The sequence below is a fragment of the Haliotis cracherodii genome, unplaced genomic scaffold (assembly GCF_022045235.1).
Source record: "Haliotis cracherodii isolate W230 unplaced genomic scaffold, xgHalCrac1.p SCAF_1, whole genome shotgun sequence".
In the NCBI taxonomy this organism is placed as follows: domain Eukaryota; kingdom Metazoa; phylum Mollusca; class Gastropoda; order Lepetellida; family Haliotidae; genus Haliotis; species Haliotis cracherodii.
The window spans coordinates 66336003-66342768 of record NW_027266264.1 but is presented as its reverse complement, the minus strand read 5'-3'; the positions used below and the strand labels follow the sequence as shown (position 1 = coordinate 66342768).

General features: G+C 38.8%; 1 pseudogene; it reads right to left on the bottom strand.

The window, feature by feature from the left end:
* Window positions 1–524: 524 nt before the first annotated feature.
* Window positions 525–1953, bottom strand: LOC139456776 (uncharacterized; annotated as a pseudogene).
* Window positions 1954–6766: the final 4813 nt, after the last annotated feature.

Here is a 6766-nt window from a genome sequence, read left to right as displayed (position 1 = left end):
TGAAGTTTTGACCTTTGACCTTTCTAAACTGCAATTGTAAATTACACAGTTGATGTGCTGGTCCACGATATTGACCTGGGATGTGACAATGGTCCTCTTTACAAATATGGCAAACAGTAGCCATTTCAAAGTGTTGTTCTTCTTCTTTCATTAAGTTCATTGGAACAACATTATCTAGTATTTTATCAATATCCATTTCTTCCACCACAAGGCATTGAATGAACTGTTGGATACAGTTCGGGCCTGTGTATGTTACAGCAGGTTTGCTGTAGCTAGGATTGGAACTTACAACCTTAAATGAGTACCCTGATGGTTCGTGTATCTGATAAATTGAGGTATTGGATTGACTTGGATTTCCTTCACAACCCATAACCTTCTTTGAGACCGATTCAAAATCAGCATAGACAAGAAATTGGACTTTAAGGTGTCTAGCAATATGCTTGAATTTAACCCATATGTCATTATCACTTTCTGGCATTTTAACTTTCTGAATGCTATGATCAAAGCAATAGGGTTTGTGATCTTCATGCAAACAGCGTCTGCAGTAAAAGGTAATGGCATGATGCTCAGTCCTATCCCCCATGAGACGACTAAAGTTTCTGATAAGACTGAAATGCCTTTTGCCCCCCTCACTTAACAAAAAAAAATCTACCTCTGTTTGGAAGAGGAATTTACTTATATGCAATGGGAACACACCTTCTTCTTTTTCATAACCAAATGCGTTGATAGATATTTGATTTTGCTTTTCGTACTTAGGAATTTGTGATAAAGGTACTGGCATGTCAATACCACTGAGATCAAGTTCATTTGCATACTGCTTATAATGGCTCACTCTGTTGGCATGAACAGTTGGATGTAATGCGGCTAAGATAGACCAAATAAAGCCTTTTTTATCCTGGTTTTGTATGTTTAAAATGGCCTTTTTGTCTGCTAAATATTTAGGAAGGGGAAAGTAACTGCTCCCTGACAATGGGGTGTATTGAGCTGTGTTGACTTCTAAATGGATAACATGATCTAATATCCACCCACTCCCCTCGCCCTGAAACTCTTGAGAGTCTCTATATAATTAAGCTTCGGCTAAAAGTGGCTCTATTTCATTGTAATTATGGGTCCAGAAATTTCTTGTTCGGAGGGTGGGTTCTGACAAAACGCTGTCATTGTTTTCATCATATTTGATATATTTGATTTTCAAAGTCAGAAACCATTTCATACCTTTTTTTGCTTTGAGAAATTCATGTAATAAAGTCTCAATGTTGAATTTTTCATTGGCCATAAAGTTAAGAATGTCCAGCCGGTCTACTTCAGTGGGTGTCAGTGTTGTCGTCTCAAGCGTCCCTTCCAGCGCTGACCCACCTATCTGGTTATGTCGTCTCTCCTCATATCGCTCTCGTCGGTGTAAGCAGCTATATCACACTGATCAACACGCTTCGAAAAGAATCTCTCAGCCAGCGGGTGATGGCACTGTCTGCATTCTCGCCCCTTTGTTGAACATGGATCACAAAAACGCTTGCCAGGTAATAAGCATCGGATATGACCACAAAAGTTGCATGTATCATAACGGACTGGTGGATAATTGTTATTTGTTGTCTGTACACATGGCCGTTTACTTGCAGGCTCGGTAGTGGTTGGCTGGCTGGGTCTCTTCAGGCATGGTTGACAACTGTGGCTTTTGTATCTATCCAAACGAGCATAAGATTTTCCACATTGACTACATTCATGCTTCTGATTGTCATGAACTCTTCTTATATGTTGTAGAAGATTGCGATTCTGTAAAAACACTTTGTTGCACAGATGACAAACATATGTCTTTTTGTTGACACTGACATGGTCAGCTTGTAGCTCAATTCTTTTTAGATTTACAGCTGGATCATGGTTACAGTTGTTTATCGTGGCCCATGTCTCCAAGTCTGATAGGGTTTTCACGTGGTTGAGAAAATTCTGTTTAGCTTCCATCCTACAAGTAATGAAGTCAATACTATAAAGGTTGTATTTTAGTGTCTTATAGCTGATCTTTTTGTACAATTATCACTTTAGAAGGGAGATATTTTATCATGTTCTTATTAATATTTAACTCTCATTTAATACATTAATAGGTTTGCGGTATTCTGTGTCGATTGACGGACAATATTCAAAGATGTCCTCTCCTTCTGACAGTATCTCATAAAATGATAAATGCGCTCACGCTGCAACTGTGTTTATGACTTGTTATTGTTGAGAGCTGGGATTAAACACGTCTGTTCAGCGTGATGATCTCCTCGTGAATGGCGTGTTCACCCATTGTATCAGCTCACGTCTACACACTTCTACGGTCACTGGATAACTGATGTTTCTATTATCATTGTACTGCATGAAAACACTTCTACATGCGACTCATGCAAAAGGAAGAGTGATCCCCACAGAAAGGGGTGACAGGTTGTTGAATTACATTCAGTGTCCTATAGCTAGTGCAGCGATTATAGTGAATTACCCCTTACGCGTTAAACCAGTCCATTCAAGCGCGCTTTCTTTGGCTGCAGGCGTGAAATGTTGAGACCCCTGTTACTATAAATAATGAAAATCCCCCGACTCCCGGTCCAGAACGCCCTTTTTACTATCATCAAATCTTTATGTCAAAGGGGAAAAGTAGCAAGAGAAGATATTGTCAGCCATGGTGGAATGGTATGTTGACATTAAAGTGGAATGAGACTTGGGCTGCAGCGAGTGAGTGAGTGATAAGCAATACACGCAATGGAGAAACAATGACATGCATCAACCAAGTCAGCCAGCCTCACCACCCGATCCTGTTAGTCGCCTCTTACGACAAGCATAGTCACCTTTTAGGGCAAGCATGGGTGGCTGAAGACCTATTCTACCCCGGATCTTCACGGGTCAACAAAGAAGAAATAAACTGAGGTCATATAGTTGTTTAAAGTACCTTTGCTGTTGAAACATATGAGATACACCCCCTCGACAGGAGTCACAGGAGTGCACTGGCTAAATTTAGAGCGGCGCCTTTAAGAGTAGAAACTGGTCGTTGTGAGAATGTACCTAATGAAAAAATATATTGTTACAACTGTACAGACTATATCGAACATGTTTTACTATTACGCCCTATATATAACGACCAGAGGGCCAATATTGTTACTACCTGTAGCTTTACTCTACCTTACCACAACGCAATGTCTTGTACAGACAAATGTATTAGTATCTTAGCTAACCCGGATCTCATCTTTTGCGTTGCCAAAACGTGCCATGCTTTTTAAGTAGGTCAGGTTTTATATAGATAATGAATGTGCCTGTATATGTAAATATATACGTCAGATTATTTTAAGTGTATTGTGTATTTTTAGCTAATTTAGTCTCCTTACGTAATATCATTTTATGCATTTATTAATTTGTTTTATTGTCTTATACATCGCTGTGCGATTGGTCGTAGATATTGTGATAATACATGTATATAATCTGTATTTTTGTTTGTATCTACGAGTGAGACATAAATAAACACTTCTGTCTGTCTGTCTAGATGTCTGTCTGCATCAACCAACTCAGCAAGCCTGACCACCCTGTCACGTTAATCGCCTTTTACGACAAACATAGTCGCCTTTTACGGCAAGATTAGGTTGCTGAAGACCATTTCTACCCCTGATCTTCACAGATCTGAAATGCGATTTGTTGAACGGATACAACTGTAAACACTACTGTCCTCAGCATAATGTTACCGAGTTGCTATCACATGTACATGTCAAACAGTTATTGTTCAACATTGACTGGCACAATGTTATTGCGTTGCTATGACAATTACCAACTGAAAGCAGTTGTTCACCATTTATTCGGACACATTGTCTGAGATAACATTTATCAACAAGTGTATACAAACTTGTCACGTGTTATTCATTAATGTTGTTATTGCAATTTATGATAAATCGATATTAGTTTCCTTGGTAATATCCCGTAACTGTTCACAAGGTTATCTCTTCTCACCCTTCCCATGGTGAACCGAGCGACTGTGACAGCACATTTGAACCTCCATATATACTAATTGTTTATCAACGCACTCGTAGATCCATTCTCAATCCAAATTGCGTGGGTCGATACTCATGATATCAATCACTGGATTGTTTGGTCCAGACTTGATAATTTACAGACAGCCGTCATATAGCTGGTATATTGCTGAGTGCGCGTTAAACAACAAACAATCACACTTAGTAATATATGCCGCTTTAACAATAGGGTTTGAACCAGTGATAGGTGAAATGTCTGATGTACACGAGATCGATCAAGTCACAGATGCTTGTAAGGAAATAAAACTTGTTCGGGATCTACATTATCTCGGAATCCCACACCGCTGATATACATTTCAGCAGTTTATTCAAATGTGCGTCTAACAATATCAATTGCAACACATTGGGCTGCATGTCTAAACATGATTGGTTTATGTCGGCTGACGCCCCATTGCGTGAGATACTTTCCTGTTCGACAAATTATATATTTGATTAACAGAAAGGGATAGTATTTCCTGAGATATCTTGGACCATTTAAGGTATGTATTACTGTTGGGTGAAAGTGTGAACATCATTATCATTCATTAGCCAACAATAATGTTATGTTATACATTTTCTGTCATGTAACGAACTCTGTACATCAACATGTCTCTACCCGCTTTGTTCACGAGAGAGGCCGGATTGTAGATTGTACATAGAAATATTAGTAGGCGAGGAGAAGTGAAATGGGGTTTAACGTCGCGTTCTAGATTATTGCACTTCTATTGTCACGTGCATGCACCCGTGTGTGTGTGTGTGTGTGTGTGTGTGTGTGTGTGTGTGTGTTGTGGCTGTCCGGCTGTCCGTACTCATACTGATTTTATAGTGCTAGTCCACTGAGATATCATGCCGCAGTTTAACATGAATAACCCACTCAGACACAGAATACGGACTCCGAGCCGACTAGTCTTTGTTTTAGCCCCTTAATGCTGAGCGTCAGACAGGGTATAGTCTGGAAGTTAATTTAAGATACCGACGTTTACTACAATATCTGAAAAAACTATTGGACATACTCCAGTCAAAGTTGGTATGAGATTATTAAACAGTCATACAAACTGGATATTACATTTAAAGACAATCGGTGCATGAATAAAAAATCTGTCTATTTAGCTATCACTATATTTCATCAACAACCAGACCTGTTCGTCACGGGTGCAACGAACATTCATTGTAACAACCATCTGCATAATGCTATCCCTGCGTCACAGGGCCATATGACACAGTTGAACCAATCAACTCAACTCGAAAGGCTGCACGGGAATCCCGCACGCACGAATACGGTGGTAGCGTTGGGCTTCTGAAGCAGTTATTTAATAATATTTATCCAATTATTTTTGCATTCTTTTTCAGGTCATTGTTATTGACTTGAATGTATCATTCCTTGACACATTATTATATTTCATATGCATGCATCATGTTATTAGGTGTAATATATCATTATTATTACACAAATTATTCATTTAGACAAATCATTGCTTTATGGTTTCGAAGAAAATATTTTCATATTTTCGTAGATGATTCGAGACTTTCGGGTCTGTTTCGGGTGAAAGAGAATCAAATTCTGAGCCAAGAATTGCACAAAGTGGACAAGATCCGATAACGACATGTACTACATAGCACGAACCTGAAATTCGTAGATGATTCCTAGAAATTCTTTAATTTACAATTTTTTTCTAACGAATCCCACGAACTACAAGAATATTTGGGAATCAAATAAGATATATTTAAGATTCTTAAGAAATGATTAAGAATATGTACGAATATGTAAGAATTCATTTCCGTGGTAATTCGGGCTATTACATGTCGTAGTGAAACAGGGGTATATGTATTGCACTATTCTTGGTCCCACGAAACGCGCTTGTCGTCAGATTCGGAGTCTGTGCTGTCACCTAAATGAACAACAACAGGCTGGACAGTATCTGGTCGGATACAGTCATGTTTCCAATAAACTCTTCCTCAACTTTGATAACATGTTGGACACAGTTTGCCCAAGGTACATCTGTAATTTCTCCCATCCCTTTCAAGACAATCTGCTTGACGTCGGCAAGCTTAAAGGTCTTATTTTGCCGTGCGACCATATTTGTCAATCACCCGAGATTAGTTCGATGGGATTCAAGTCACAATGGTAAGGAGGAAGTCTAATCACTTCGTGACCTTGTTCTCTCAACATGTTGTCAATCAAATAAGAGGGCGGGGGTTTGTTCTGAAGAACCAGTTGGTAAAGTACTCATGGAAATGAAAAATAAACTGTTTTGCTGGATTTAATAATTGACACAAAGCATTACGTAGATGTAAATACGAAATAAGAAAACAACTGGAAAAGTACTAGTCTGGATTTGCTAGTTTTATCTCAGTGCTCAATTAAAGCGCTCGGTTCAAAATTATTATAAAGAGGTATCTATTCTGCAGTGGGACTACATCAAATTTCAAAACACAGTAGGTTTATCTCCATTCTACCATGACGGTAACAACGCTTTGAAAACGGCGCTCTGCAGCGCGTAATAACACAGGTGCACAGGCCCGCAATCTTAGAACATTCCGAAAAAGTGGTCACAGGTGTTATATATGTAACAATTATTACTTAAGTCCAAGATTAAAAAACCCATCGTCGTGAGTAGTTCATAACAAGTGTTCAAAACACATAGTTTTTCAAAAGAAGTTGACAAATATAACACCCCTAACTTAGTCCAAAGAGAGATGTTTTAATTTCTATCAAACTGTTGCACACTGTGGACTGGCAGTCGTTT